A 16,322-nucleotide genomic window follows, 5' to 3' on the forward strand; every position below is an offset into this window, starting at 1 on the left:
AGCAGCAAAATTGTAGGACTTTTGTGACTGATTGACTGAGGTCAAGCAGGTCAAATAGGTGAAATAATGCACACACTGCTGTATACACAGGATGCAATCAGCACACCTCAGCTATTACGATCAGATCCTCCACTACTTTCCCCACACATGCACCACCTAACTCCTATCCTCTTGTTCAATGTTAGGTCTGTGAACTACACATATAGCAATCCTTTTCTTTCTTCTTCTTTTTTTTTTTTTTTTTTCGATTTTGGGAACAAATGTTGCAAAGTTATTTTAACTCCCAAACTTTCTGGTGTGGAATCTTTTGCTCATATGTTTGAAGTCAAATCTGAGGGAAAAGCTGTTGATGACTTTTTTTTTTTTTTTTTTTTTTTTTTGGAACTCAGCTTCACAAACTACATCAAAATGCATGCAGCCACAGGGAAGAACTTACTTGTTCATCATGGAAACGTTATAGCTTTGTTTAGATTCTGCATGTAAATGAGATCATGCAGTGCTTTTCTTTCTGTATGTATCTGGTTTATTTCACTTAGCATAGTGTCCTCCAAGTGCATATATGTTGTCCTAAATGACAAGATCTCCTCCATTTTTAAGGCTGAATAATATTCACATTTATGCATATATACTGCAATTATCACAACTTCCTTATTGTTCATTCATCAATGGACACTCAGGTTGGTTCCATATCTTGGCTATTTTGAATAATCCTGCAATGAACATGGCAAGGCAGACATCTATTCAAGGTACTGATTGCATTTCCTAGAATAGTGGTTCCCAGAGGTCTAGGGTGGGGAAAATGAAAAGATGTTGGTCAAAGTGTACAAACCTTCAGTTATAAGATGAACAAGTTCTGGAGACCTAATGCATAGCTATTTGTCAATTATACCTCAATAAGTTGAAAAATGTTATCACCGAACACAGGTTATCTATCATTTAACTCTGTAAAAGGAAAAGTAATATTTTTTTGTTATGCCATGAAAATGTAAAATACAAAATACATGCCAACACATTGATATTATTTGTCTCCTGCAGAAGGCATGGGAGTGACATTCACACGGACCACACGAGGGATACCAGACAACAAGGAAGCCTGGAGCCTCTAAGCCTGGAACACCAGCACCAACCTGCAGGAACTCATGCTGTGGGCAGAGGACTCTGCATCTCTTTGCTTCTTGCACTGGAGGATGGGAATTCCCTGCCTAGCTAGTCTGACTGCTGGCCCTACCACAGTGTCTCAACCAGGGAGGTGACTGTATTCTCACTCCGTTTATAATTCCATCCTGCAACTTAAACCTCAGAACACTCTTTGAGCAAATCTTAACTCTGGAAGACATCCTCTCCTTTTCAGGATTGGGTGGTGATTGCTTTCATTTAATCTCATTTCTGAAGCATTCTGATGTTCAGAAATTCCCCCTAATTCATGGGCCATTTTATTTTCAGTCCCAATTGTGACATATCTATATCTAACCCATGCAGACACACATACGCACAAACCCAGTCCGTCATCTCCATCCAATTTCCTGATTAGTCTTCCCTTATACACAGTGTGGACTGCTGGAGTTTCTGAAATGAGCACCTGGGAATACAGAGGACAAGACCTGCTAATGGGATCTGAAAGGGTAGGAAGGTCTAATAATCAGAACTGAGGGAGCACCACATGGATTTCCAAACAAGGAGGTGGAGTCTGGAATCAATCATGCCTCCTTTGGCTGTATTCTATCTTTCACAGTATTAGACTGTTTCATACCTGTGGCAACAAGCTCCCTTCTCCAGCACTTCATGTAACACCTGCATTCCCTTCAGTCTTAAATAATCACTTCATATTTTTCTAGTTATGAGACCTGACTTGGGAAGGACTGGGTCAGAGGGGCTTTATCAAATATCATTTCTGTGAATGTCCCCTTCCCCACTGGGGTTCTAACTTATAAACTCATGGAGTCCTGTTCATATACCAACCAGAAGAACTGTATTGGTGGGCCACTGTTACTTAGGTGGAAGCTCCTTATCCTTCAAATGTGTTGGGGGCAGAAAACATAAGAAGAAACATTAGTCTCGTAAACATTAAACAATTATTTAATTGTCTACTCACTAATACTAGTTACAGAGAAGGGCAAGAACAATATATTTGGTGGCAAGACATGTAGCAAGGGTACATGCAGGTACAACTGAAGCAGTTTTTTTCCCAATGGGTTGGTGGATGTATGTTACAAAAACGCTTACATCAGCAAAGAGGCAGTAAGGTCTCTGATGACAAGGGGCAGATACGTGCCAATTGGTGGTGAGAGTTTGAGCAAAATAACATGTTTACTTCCTTTTTTTTTTTTTTTTTAAACAAGACAGGGGCCACAGCATTTTGTGAGTTGTAAGTGTTTAGTCACAGAAAGCACTCAAGTAATTTTTGGGTGGGTGGATGCACTGATTGATGACTGTGCTCTTTGGAAAGAAGGCCAGCCATTCTACCCAAAAGCCCCAGGAGGGAATGGCCCATGTAGAGACCTATGGCAGTTGTAATGTTGTAATGTTGGCAAGTCTTGGGATAAATGGATAAAGAAAATGTGGTGTATATACACAATGGTATGGTATTAATCTTTCAGAAGCGAAGACATTCTGTCAACTTCAGACAACATGGATAAAATAGGAGCACATTATGCTAAGTGATATAAGCTAAACACAGAAAAACAAATGCTGCATGTTCTCACTTACATGTGTAAGCTAAAGCAGTTGAACTCATAGAAGCAAAGAGTAGAGTGGTAGTTACTAAAGGCTGGTGGGTGGGAGAAATAGGGCTATGATAGTCAAAGGGTACAAAGCCTCAGTTAGACAGGAGGAATAAGCTGGATTGTTTAGATCAATTGCACAATATGGCAAATATAAGTAACAATTGTGTTCTGTACTTTTTAATATCACTAAGAGAGTAAATTTCTAATGTTCAAAAAATGTTAAATATTTGAGGTGATGGTTATGTTAACCAGCTTAATGTAATGCAGAAAGAACCTGAAATCCAGAGAAAGAAGTTATTTCACTAGATTGTTTTTTTATTTAGGACACCTGGGGAAGAAAAAGGCATGGCCGGCTCTCTTATTCAGATAGATCAGCCTGTGAAGCTTCTTGCAATTTCGCAATCATAGTTGAGTTCAATTCAACTTGCACTAACACTCCACCAAAAGTCTCAGCCCTGCTTCGTGGCCCTGCTGTCATCTTCCCTCCTGGACCTGAGTATTTCTTTGGTTTTTGTTCTAGGATATGACATTCTGGACATTGGTAAATGCCATTTGATTTGAGCACTTATCTGTTACTTATCAATATACACTCTCAGAAATGGTCCCTAGATTCCTGCACAATGATCAGAACTGTCTCTGTCGCTTGTTAATGCTCTCTCTCTCTCTCTCTCTCACACACACACACACACACACACACTCAAACACACACATACACAATGTAATCATGGGCTTGTTGGGCCTGGACCTTTGTCTGGTTGATTTCCCTAATATCTTTGTCGTTTCAGTCCCTGAGATTGGTTCCATTATTCATCACAGGTGTTCAATAGACAGACAGAGACATATGGTAGCCATGTTTTCAGACATGTCCAGCACAGGAGAATGGATATAATTTAGGCTTCCGCTATGATATGTTCTCATCTGCCCAAGGATAGATGGAAGTGAGGCCACTCTCCAGGGGACAGAACAAGTCTAGTGAGAGCTTTCTACATAAGGACCTTGCAGCTGTTCTGGGACACTGTTAAACATAGAAATGGCCAATAGGAGAATCTTCTTACAACATCACAGTGTGGTGTTTCCAGCTCTTTTGACACAATTTTTCAGATGGAAACCAAATAACTTGATTGGAAAAGTCTATTTCAAGAAGGAAGAGACAACCCATATGGACATTTTATCCCATATAGGAAGAGCTGCCATGGAACAAAGATGAAGAGCTAGAAATTATCTCAGCAACCACACATCTTGCTATGGACTCTATGGGTGAGAGCATCTTGCAAGAACCTACATGAAGAACGCCAATGGGAGATTCTACTGGTCTTGCTTGGCTCCCACACAAAGAAGTATCTTGGTTGGGCCTTCCATGCCTATCACAGATGGAGAGAGTTCAAGGCATGGGATATATTAGCCACATGCCCAAGACTTCCACAGAGCGGAAATTGACCGTCTGTCTTTCCAGAAGGGAAAAACCGACTAAGACAGTTTTGTGCCCAGTAACACTGCACTGCAGGCTCCTTTGTATCAGACCCACAGGCTCTGCTTGTGAGCAATAGCTTTATTACAGGTCTTCTTGATCCTCACGCCCCAGTGGGCACCTAGCAGCATCTTTTTAAGAGAGAAATGGAGAGCTTCATTTTTTCCATGACATGCATGACCTCGTGGATTAAGTATACTTGGTTTTGTTTTTAGCAAACTGAAGTCCCATGGGTCTCTAACATGGTCCAGACAAATCAGAAGGCAGGTAATTGGGTGCTGAATAAATACTTACAGACAAATCATATGAAGAAATGGTTGGAGACATGGTTTTTTTTTTTTTTTTTTACAAATCATTTTTTTCCCCATTTATTTATTTTATTGCATTTTAGGTTTTGGGGTACATGTGAAGAACATGCAAAATTGTTGCACAGGTACACACGTGGCAGTGTGATTTGCTGCCTTCCTCCCCATCACCTACATCTGGCATTTCTCCCCTTGCTATCTCTCCCCAGCTCCCCACCCCCCACCGTCCCTCCCCTATTTACCCGCAACTGACCCCAGTGTGTAGTGCTCCCTTCCCTGTGTCCATGTGTTCTCATGTTCAACACCCGCCTATGAGTGAGAACATGCGGTGTTTGATCTTCTGCTCTTCTGTCAGTTTGCTGAGAATGATGGTTTTCAGGTTCATCCATGTCCCTACAAAGGACACAAACTCATCGTTTTTGATGGCTGCATAATATTCCATGGTGTATATGTGCCACATTTTCCCTATCCAGTCTATCGTCGATGGGCATTTGGGTTGGTTCCAGGTCCTTGCTATTGTAAACAGTGCTGCAATGAACATTCGTGTGCACGTGTCCTTATAGTAGAACGATTTGTAATCCTTTGGATATATACCCAGTAATGGGATTGCTGGGTCAAATGGAATTTCTATTTCTAGGTCCTTGAGGAATCGCCACACTGTCTTCCACAATGGTTGAACTAATTTACACTCCCACCAACAGTGTAAAAGTGTTCCTATTTCTCCACATCCTCTCCAGCATCTGTTGTCTCCAGATTTTTTAATGATCGCCATTCTAACTGGCGTGAGATGGTATCTCAACGTTGTTTTGATTTGCATTTCTCTGATGACCAGTGATGATGAGCATTTTTTCATATGTTTGTTGGCCTCATGTATATCTTCTTTTGTAAAGTGTCTGTTCATATCCTTTGCCCACTTTTGAATGGGCTTGTTAGTTTTTTTCTTGTAAATCTGTTTTAGTTCTTTGTAAATTCTGGATATCAGCCCTTTGTCAGATGGGTAAACTGCAAAAATTTTTTCCAATTCTGTTGGTTGCCGATTCACTCTAATGACCGTTTCTTTTGCTGTGCAGAAGCTGTGGAGTTTGATTAGGTCCCATTTGTCTATTTTGGCTTTTGTTGTCAATGCTTTTGGTGTTTTGGTCATGAAGTCCTTGCCTACACCTATGTCCTGAATGGTTTTGCCTAGATTTTCTTCTAGGGTTTTTATGGTGTTAGGTCTTATGTTTAAGTCTTTAATCCATCTGGAGTTAATTTTAGTGTAAGGTGTCAGGAAGGGGTCCAGTTTCTGCTTTCTGCACATGGCTAGCCAGCTTTCCCAACACCATTTATTGAACAGGGAATCCTTTCCCCATTGCTTGTTTTTGTCTGGTTTGTCAAAGATCAGATGGTTGTAGATATGTTGTGTTGCCTCTGAGACCTCTGTTCTGTTCCATTGGTCTATATCTCTGTTTTGGTACCAGTACCATGCTGTTTTGATTACTGTAGCCTTGTAGTATAGTTTGAAGTCCGGTAGTGTGATGCCTACAGCTTTGTTCTTTTTGCTTAGAATTGACTTGGCTATGCGGGCTCTCTTTTGGTTCCATATGAAGTTTAAGGTGGTTTTTTCCAGTTTGGCAAAGAAGGTCATTGGTAGCTTGATGGGGATAGCATTGAATTTGTATCAATTACTTTGGGCAGTATGGCCATTTTCACGATATTGGTTCTTCCTGACCATGAACATGGAATGTTTCTCCATCTGTTTGTGTCCTCTCTTATTTTGTTGAGCAGTGGCTTGTAGTTCTCCTTGAAGAGGTCTTTTACGTTCCTTGTTAGTTGTATTCCTAGGTATTTTTTTCTCTTTGTGGCAATTGTGAATGGAAGTTTGTTCTTGATTTGGCTCTCTTTAAGTCTGTTATTGGTGTATAGGAATGCATGTGATTTTCGCACATTGATTTTGTATCCTGAGACTTTGCTGAACTTGCTTATCAGTTTCAGGAGGTTTGGGGCTGAGACGATGGGGTCTTCTAGATATACAATCATGTCGTCTGCAAATAGAGACAATTTGACTTCCTCCTTTCCTATTTGAATGCCCTTTATTTCTTTTTCTTGCCTGATTGCTCTGGCTAGAACTTCTAATACTATATTGAATAGCAGTGGTGAGAGAGGGCATCCTTGTCTGGTGCCACATTTCAAGGGGAATGCTTCCAGTTTTTGCCCATTCAGTATGATATTGGCTGTTGGTTTGTCATAAATAGCTTTTATTATTTTGAGATACGTTCCATTGATACCTAGCTTATTGAGGGTTTTTAGCATAAAGCGCTGTTGAATTTTGTCAAAGGCCTTCTCTGCATCAATTGAGATAATCATGTGGTTTTTGTCTTTGGTTCTGTTTATGTGGTGAATTACGTTTATAGACTTGCGTATGTTGAACCAGCCTTGCATCCCCGGGATGAAGCCTACTTGATCATGGTGGATAAGCTTTTTGATGTGCTGTTGCAGTCGGCTTGTCAGTATTTTATTGAAGATTTTTGCATCTATGTTCATCATGGATATTGGCCTGAAGTTTTCTTTTCCTGTTGAGTCTCTGCCGGGTTTTGGAATGAGGATGATGTTGGTGTCATAAAATGATTTGGGAAGAATTCCCTCTTTTTGTATTGCTTGGAATAGTTTCAGAAGGAATGGTACCAGCTCCTCTTTGTATGTCTGGTAGAATTCGGCTGTGAACCCGTCCTGACCTCGGCTTTTTTTGGGTGGTAAGCTCTTAATTGCTGCCTCAACTTCAGACCTTGTTATGGGTCTGTTCAGGGTTTTGGCTTCTTCCTGGTTTAGGCTTGGGAGGAGGCAAGTGTCCAGGAATTTATCCATTTCTTCCAGGTTTATTAGTTTGTGTGCATAGAGTTGTTTGTAATAATCTCTGATGATGGTTTGAATTTCTGTGGAATCTGTGGTGATATCCCCTTTATCATTTTTTATTGCATCAATTTGGTTATTCTCTCTTTTCTTTTTTATTAATCTGGCTAGTGGTCTGTCTATTTTGTTGATCTTTTCAAAAAACCAGCTCCTGGATTTATTGATTTTTTGAAGGGTTTTTTTGTGTCTCTATCTCCTTCAGTTCTGCTCTGATCTTAGCTATTTCTTGTCTTCTGCTAGACTTTGAGTTTTTTTGATCTTGCCCCTCTAGCTCTTTCAGTTTTGACAATAGGGTGTCAATTTTTGATCTCCCCTTGCTTCTCATATGGGCTCTTATTGCTATGTATTTTCCTCTAGAGACTGCTTTAAATGTGTCCCAGAGATTCTGGTATGTTGTGTCCTCATTCTCGTTGGTTTCGAAGAACATCTTTATTTCTGTCTTCATTTCATTGTTTATCCAATCAACATTCAAGAGCAAGTTGTTCAGTTTCCATGAAGCTGTGTGGTTCTGGGTTAGTTTTTGAATTATGAGCTCTAACTTGATTGCACTGTGGTCTGAGAGACTGTTTGTTACAATTTCCGTTCTTTTGCATTTGCTGAGGAGTGATTTACTCCCAATTATGTGGTCAATTTTAGAGTAGGTGTGATGTGGTGCTGAGAAGAATGTATATTCTGTGGGTTTGGGGTGGAGAGTTCTGTAAATGTCTATTAGGTTTGCTTGGTCCAGGTCTGAGTTCAAGTCCTGGATATCCTTGTTAATTTTCTGTCTGGTTGATCTGTCTAATGTTGACAATGGGGTGTTAAAGTCTCCCACTATTATTGTGTGGGAGTCTAAGTCTCTTTGTAAGTCATTAAGAACTTGCCTTATGTATCTGGGTGCTCCTGTATTGGGTGCATATATATTTAGGATCGTTAGCTCTTCTTGTTGCATTGATCCTTTTACCATTATGTAATGTCCCTCTTTGTCTCTTATGATCTTTGTTGCTTTAAAGTCTAATTTATCAGAGATGAGAATTGCATCTCCTGCTTTTTTTTGCTCTCCATTTGCTTGGTAAATCTTCCTCCATCCCTTTATTTTGAGCCTTTGTGTATCCTTGCATGTGAGATGGGTTTCCTGGATACAGCACACCGATGGGTTTTGTCTTTTTATCCAATTTGCCAGTCTGTGTCTTTTGATTGGGGCATTTAGTCCATTTACATTTAGGGTTAATATTGTTACGTGCGAATTTGATACTGCCATTTTGGTGCTAGCTGGGTGTTTTGCCCTTTAGTTGAGCTGGTACTTGTTGTTCCTTTATATGTGTAGAGCCTCTTTCAGCAGCTCTTGTAGAGCTGGCCTGATGGTGACGAAATCTCTGAGAACTTGCATGTTCCCAAAGGATTTTATTTTTCCTTCACTTATGAAGCTTAGTTTGGCTGGATAGGAGATTCTGGGTTGAAAGTTCTTTTCCTTAAGGATATTGAATATTGGCCCCCACTCTCTTCTGGCTTGTAGGGTTTCTGCTGAGAGATCTGCTGTGAGTCTGATGGGCTTCCCTTTATGGGTAACCCGACCTTTCTCTCTGGCTGCCCTTAGTATTTTCTCCTTCATTTCGACCCTGGTGAATCTGATGATTATGTGCCTTGGGGTTGCTCTTCTTGACGAATATCTTTGTGGTGTTCTCTGTATTTCCTGGACTTGAATGTTTGCCTGCCTTGCTAGGTTGGGGAAGTTTTCCTGGATAATATCCTGAAGAGTATTTTCCAGCTTGGATTCATTCTCTTCGTCGCATTCGGGTACGCCTATCAAACGTAGATTAGGTCTTTTCACATAGTCCCACATTTCTTGGAGACTTTGTTCATTCCTTTTTACCCTTTTTTCTCCAGTCTTGCCTTCCCGTTTTATTTCATTGAGTTGATCTTCGACCTCTGATATCCTTTCTTCTGCTTGGTCCATTCGGCTGTTGATACTTGTGCATGCTTCACGATGTTCTCGTGTTGCGTTTTTCAGCTCCATCAATTCACTTATATTCCTTTCTATTTTGTCCATTCTCGTTAGCATTTCATCAAATCTTTTTTCAACGTTCTTAGTTTCTTTGCATTTGGTTAGAACATGTTCTTTAAGTTCACAGAAGTTTCTTACTACCCACCTTCTGAAGCCTGATTCTGTCATTTCATCACACTCATTCTCCCTCCAACGTTGTTCCCTTGCTGGTGAGGGGTTGTGATCCCTTGTAGGAGGAGAGGTGTTCTGGTTTCGGGTGCTTTCATCCTTTTTGCACTGGTTTCTTCCCATCTTTAAGGATTTATCCACCTGTCGACTTTGTAGTTGCTGGCTTTCAGATTGGATCTCAAATCTTTCAGATTGACGTTCTGTTTGTTGATGATGAGGTTGTTTCTGTTTCTTGGTTTTCCTTCTGACAGTCTGGCCCCTCTGCTGTAGGTCTGCTGAGGTTCACTCCAGGCCCTGCTTGCCTGGGGTTCACCTGCAGCAGCTGCTGGACAGTAAGGGTTGTTACCAGTTTTCTTCTGCTATCTTTGTCCCAGAAGGATACCCGCCTAGTGTCAATCTGATCTCTCCTTTATGAGGTGTCTCTTTGGATATATAGGGGTCAGGGAGCTGCTTGAGGAGATGGTCTCTTCTTTATAGGAGCTCAAATCGTGAGCTGTGAGCTCTGTTGTTGTTCATTCAGAGCTGCTGGGCAGGTACGTTTAGGTCTGCTGCAGCAGAACTCATAAACTGCTTTTTGTTCCCAGGTGCTCTGTCTCAGGGATTTAGGGCTTTATTTTTGAGTTTCCGTTATGCTGCTGCCTTCTTTTTTTTTTTTCCTTAAGACCTGCCCTGCCCAGCAAGGAGGCAGCCTAGTCACTGTCGGCCTGTAGAGGCTTTGCTGAGCTGCTGTGGGCTCCGCCCAGCTGCCGAGTGAACTTCCCTGCAGTCCTGTTTATATGGGTGTAGTTAGAACTGCTTTGGTGATGGTGGCCTGCCTCTGTTGAGGCGGAGTCTCTCTGCTGTGGCGGGTTGCCTTGGCAACAGCGGGCTGCCTCAGCAATGGCGGGCTGCCTCAGCAATGGCGGGTTGCCTTGGCAACGGCGGGCTGCCTCAGCATTGGCTTACTACCTCCGTCCTGGCAGGCTGCCTCAGTAATGGCGGACGTCCCTCCCCCACAGAGCTGGACCTTCCCAGGCTCAGCTGCGCTTGCTGTGAAACTCTCAATCCAGAGTTTCTGGTTGCTGTTCTTTTGTGGGGGTAGGGCCAGCCGAGCCTGATCGCCTGGCTCCCTGCCTCAGAGCCTTTTTTAAGTTGGTGTTCCAGTCGCCTGTTGAAGAGGCGCCGGGGTCTGTTTGTTTTCCCCTGCGGCCACTCACTGTGCTGGCTTAAACAGCGGCACTGAGGTTTGTGGCGCTTTTTTTTTTTTTTTTTTTGCCCTGGAATCTACTGTCCTGGTTCTCTGCTCAGTCCCCTTTTTAAACAGACGAATGGGCGACTTTCCGTGGCTCCAATCGCCAGCCCAAAGGGCACCCGGACCGGTGTATTTTGTACGGAGAACCGGAGAACTGCTCTGCTCCGGGGCGCCGACAAAGCAGCCACGCGGGGCAAAGCAGCGGCGCCGGTCGGCACAGCCGCGCTGGCCGAAACAGCCGCGCTGGTGACCGTGCAGCTCCTCTGCCTGGGAATTTCCTAGTCTGTGGGCAATAAAAATGCGGCGTCCACTTACCCTCTGCGCTTTCACTGGGAGCTGCAATCCTGAGCTCTTCCTAAACGGCCATCTTGGATCGAAAAAAATGGAGACATGGTTTTACAACATGTTGCTCCTTCTGTGTTCTAGCCCCAAATTGCTCCTTCTGTGTTCTAGTTCATTACAGTCCTTTCCTTTCCACTCGCATTCCATATATCCGTCCAGCAGGTGGCAGGAGCCAATCACTTCCAGGAGTGGGTGTAGCTTAAAGATTTCTGATGCCAGTCACTCTTTAGCACAATAGTTGTGTGGTATGTGTCTTCTTTCCTGACACACCAAGGTTCTTCTCCCATGACCTTCATCATGGGAGAAGCTCACTCCTGGAAGGAGAAAGCTTCCAGGAGTGACGATTAATAAGGCTTCATGCTGTTGAGAACTGAAAGAAAAAAACTGAGAAAAGGCATCTGCCATATTTATTAATTAGCACTGAGATGATCTAATTAAGATTGCTTCTCCATGGGAGTGAAGGAAGGTGCTATCAAGCAGTAGAAAATAAAGAGTGGAATTTTATAGCATGGCTGGTCACCCGTCATTCAGTCATACTGGCCTTCCATGCTGAGAATTAGGAAACTTAATGCAAAGTTATCACACAAAAATAGCCCGAAATTGCTCAGTAAAGATGCAGAGAAATGGCATTGCTTTTCTTTCTTCTTCTGACATCATTCGTTGCCTTTCCATGCAGCCATGAAACAAGTTCCATAGCATAGCTGGGCCACCGGAGCAACTTACAATCAGAAATTCTTGAAAACAATCTGGAGCTGCGTCGTTTCTTCTCCCTATCTCCATGTCTGCTGTGCTGCCGACTTTCACGGCCTGCTCCTTCTGTGTTCTAGTTCATTACGAACCTTTCCGTTCCACTCGCATTCCATATGTCTATCCAGCAGGTGGCAGGAGCCAACCACTTCCAGGAGTGGGTGTAGCTTAAAGATTTCTGATGACAGTCACTCTTTAGCACAATAGTTCTGTGGTATGTGTCTTCTTTTGTGACATACCAAGGTTCTTCTCCTATGACCTTCATCATACCCTGGCCTACCTTTGCCATCCAGCATATCCTTTTATTGGTCCTCTTTAGGGAAGCAATTTTGAATGAAAGCAAGTTACTTCTCAAATGTTGAGCTCTACCTCTCCAAGCTGCAGTTCAGGCTCCATGTTCTATCATGCTGTTAGAAGAGAGTTCTCCTTGCTAAGTCATATCAGACTTACTGCTGGCCAGAAAAGCAGGCATTCAATTAATTCCCAACCAGACTCAAGGTATCAAGACTCAGCTTTGTTCACTAGATTAATTGGTGGCCACTACTTTGAATCAAACTCTTTTCAACACTTAGTCAAAAGGCTTGCTGCTAGATCCATCCCTGTCGTGAGTTGCTCTAATCCATTCTGGAGGCCATCCTACAGGTGGAAGCCCTAACTCATCTTTCTTTTCTGATTCAACCAGCAGTTACTGAGGGTGTGTATACTGTGTGTTCTGGAAATATAGCAATGAACCAGACATATATGGATACTTTTTCATAGAGGTCTTAGTCTGGAGGGGAGGCAGACGTTTCACTCATAAATAAGTATCTATATCAATATTGATGACTGCCATAAAACAAATTTATTATCTGCCTTAGAAACATATAGCAGAGAGACATCACCAAGCTTAGAGGGTCCGAGAAGGCTTTCCCGTGGAAGTGACATCTAAACTTCAGCCCAAAGGATGAATAAGAGTTATATAGGTGAATAAGACAAGGAAAGAAATTTCAGGCAAAAGGAAGAGTGTGTTTAACGGCCTAAGTCAAGAAGGATGTTGGTGTATTTGAGGACGTGAAAGAGTCAGTGAGGTTGAGAGCTGTGCATAGAGAGAAGAAGTGGAATGAGATGAGCCTGCAGAAATAGAGATTGTGCCTGGCTAGATCAAGCAAAGCTTTGTGGGCCAGAGTAAGGGTCTTGCACACTGCCCTAAAAGCAATGGGTAGCCTTCCCTAGCCATACAGGCCCTTAGAGATCCCTCACTATATATCCCCAGAATATCTTATTTTGTATTTAGCAGGATTTATCACAATTAAACAAATATTTTCACAGTTGTTCTCCAAACGGAGGAGAGTAACATAATCAAAATTACAATTTTAACTTAAATTTTAATGTAAAAGTCAAAATTTAATTTTGCATCCATGTGATAGTGGATCACAGTGGGGCTGCAGTAGATGTTGGGCGGTCACAGCAAAGCTCTTACCTTAATCCACGTGAGAGGTGATCATGGATTGGATTAGTGTTAGCAGTGAAGATGAAGCTAACTGAACCAATTGTAGGTTTAGTTCTGAGGCGAGGATTTAGTAATGCCTGTGGAGGGTGTGGGAAAGGAGGTGTCAGAGTTCATGAGGCAACTGTATAGTCAGAAGGATAAGATGGTAAGATTACATATGAAAATGTCAAGTTTGAGGGGGCTGAGACTCTCAAATAGAGAGGAGGAACAGTCTAGGGGATTGTATGGGTCTCAAAGAGAGAAGTGAGAGCTCAGGCCTGGCAATACACATTTGGGTTCTCTCAGCATAGGACTATTACTTGAGGCCATGAAACTGAATGACATCCCTGATGAGAAGAAAAGAGGATCAAGGACTGTGTCCTGGAGAACTCCACAATTCAAAGGTCAGATGGAGGATTTGGTTATATTGACTGAAAAGGAACAGGAAATGGCAAGAAGAAAACATAGAATGGGATGACAAAGCCATATAATCATTTTGTGAGAGAGATGGGGTAGCATAATCTAACTCCAGAGTTCCTTTGCCCTTAAACTAGGATGCCACTTTATGATGTCTGTTTCCTCAATACCCTTACCTATAACAATATGTCCCTCTCTCAAAAGCTGAGTATTGATGAAGTTGTCATTGTGTTAGATAAGAGAAGTGCCAGGGATCTTAAAAGAGTCTCTGTTACACAACTCCAGAGGGTACCGTTCACATAGAATGCAATGTGAATGCGGCTTCCTGGGGTTCTAAGGCTCAGTGCAGCTCTGTTCTTGAGGAGTCATTTGTCCTCAGCGAATCTGTTTACTCCAAGAGTTGTGTTCTGGCAAAATCAGTCTTAGAAAAGGGCTAACTTAGTTGTTTGGGAATAAGCCCACATCCATTACTATTGGTCTCTTTTTTCTCTACCAAAACCATTCTATCCTTCTCAGTGTGGAATGGGGGAATTCTGGCTGCTAGGAAAAAGACTGACCTGAGACCTCATTGAAAGACTTATCTGAGAATTTTTCTCTAATACTCTTTCAGGCTCTGATAAAAGGACGCCAAGACTCGTTCTCCAGTAGCTCTGTTCAAAGAGCTCCTGGTTTTATCTTTGCAGGTTCTTGGCACCAGAGCCAGCAATTCTACTTCAATAAACAGACCTAAATAAGCAGATCAAGCATATCTTTCTTTCTCCAGTTTGAGAATTCTCAAGGCCTGCCTTCTAATGCTACCTGGGTCAATATGACAAGGCAGGGTCTACTTGCCAATAGTGGATTCTCCACTAATGCTCAGCTGTTAGTCCTTGTGAGCAGAGCTTCCCTTCAACCCTAGATTTTAAGTTGAAGGTTAAACTGGATAACTTGCTGGCTTGCCTTCCCTCTAATGACTCCTCCCAACACAAGGAGGCCCTCACTATGCAGGTTAAAAACTCTGCCATGTGTGTACCTATGCAACAATCTTGCATGTTCTTCGCATGTACCCCAAAACCTAAAATGCAATAAAAAAAAATTGAAAAAAAAAAAAAAAAACTCTGCCATTGACAGATCTATAGACACTAGGACTGTGCAGGAAATGCTGCTCCAGAATCACTCCCTAGCATTCATCAAGCACATCTTGTACTGCACATGGACGGAGATGCAGCGCATTGAAGAGATTATGCAAGGATGACAGGATGTCCATAACCATTTTGAAGTGCCTGTAGTTCTTTCCATGGTCAGATGCTGCCAGTCACTGGGGAAACAGTGTTCTCATCTGATATGGTTTGGCTGTGCCCCCACACAAATCTCATCTTGAATTGTAATCCTCATAATCCCCATGTGTTGAGGGAGGGACCCAGTGGGAGGTGATTTGATCATGGGGGTGGTTCCCCCATGCTGTTCTCATAACAATGAGTGGGTTCTCACGAGATCTGATTGTTTTATAAGTGTTCGGCATTTTCTCCTTCACACACTCATGCTCTCCTGTTGCCTTGTGAAGAAGGTGCCTGTGTCCCCTTTTGTCACGGTTGTAACTTCCCTGAGGCCTACACAGCCACATGGAGCTGTGAGTCAATTAAACTTCTTTCCTGTATAAATTACCCAGTCTCAGGTACTTCTTTATATCAGTGTGAGAATGGACTAATACAGGAAATTGGTCCTGTGGAGAGTGGGCCAGGCACTGCTCTCAAGATAGCTAAAAATGTGGAAGCAACTTTGGAACTGGGTAATAGGCAGAGGCTGGAACAGTTTGGAGGGCTCAGGGAGAAGACAGAAAGATGTGGGAAAGTTTGGAACTTTCTAGAGACTTGTTGAATTGTTTTAGCCAAAATGCTGATAATGATATGGACCATGAAGTCCAGGCTGAGGTAGTCTCAGATGGAGAATGAGGAACTCATTGGAAACTGGAGCAAAGGTCAGTCTTGCTATGCTTTAGCAAAGAGACTGGTGGTTTGTTGCTCCTGCCCTAGAGATCTGTAGAACTTTGAACTTGAGAGAGTTGATATGAAATTGGAACTTATGTTTAAAAGGAAAACAGAGCCTAAAATTTGAAAAATTTGTAGCCTATGATATGATAGAAAATAAAAACCAATTTTCTGGGGAGAAATTCAAGCCAGTTGAAGAAATTTGCATAAGTAATTAGGAGCCAAATGTGAATTGCCAAGACAAGGGGGAGAATGTCTCCAGGGTATTTCAGAGATCTTGGCAGCAGCCCCTCCCATCACAGGCCTGAAGGCCTAGAAAGGAAAAATGGTTTCATGGGCCAGTCCCAGGGTTTCCCTGCTCTGTGCAGCCTCAGGACTTGATGCCCTGTGTCCCAGCTACTCCAGCTCCAGTTGTGGCTAAAAGGGGCAAGGTACAGCTCAGGCTGTTGCTTCAGAGGGTGCAAGCCCCAAGCCTTGGTGGCTTCCATATGGTGTTGGACCTGCAGGTGCACAGAAGTCAAGAATTGAAGTTTGGGAACCTCTGCCTAGATTTCAGAGGAAGTATGGAAATGCCTGGATGCCCAGGGAGAAGTTTGCTGCAGGGGTGAAGCCC

This window comes from Sapajus apella, unplaced genomic scaffold, assembly GCF_009761245.1.
Source record: "Sapajus apella isolate SASKATOON/1434 unplaced genomic scaffold, GSC_monkey_1.0 scaffold164, whole genome shotgun sequence".
NCBI classification, from domain to species: Eukaryota; Metazoa; Chordata; class Mammalia; order Primates; family Cebidae; genus Sapajus; species Sapajus apella.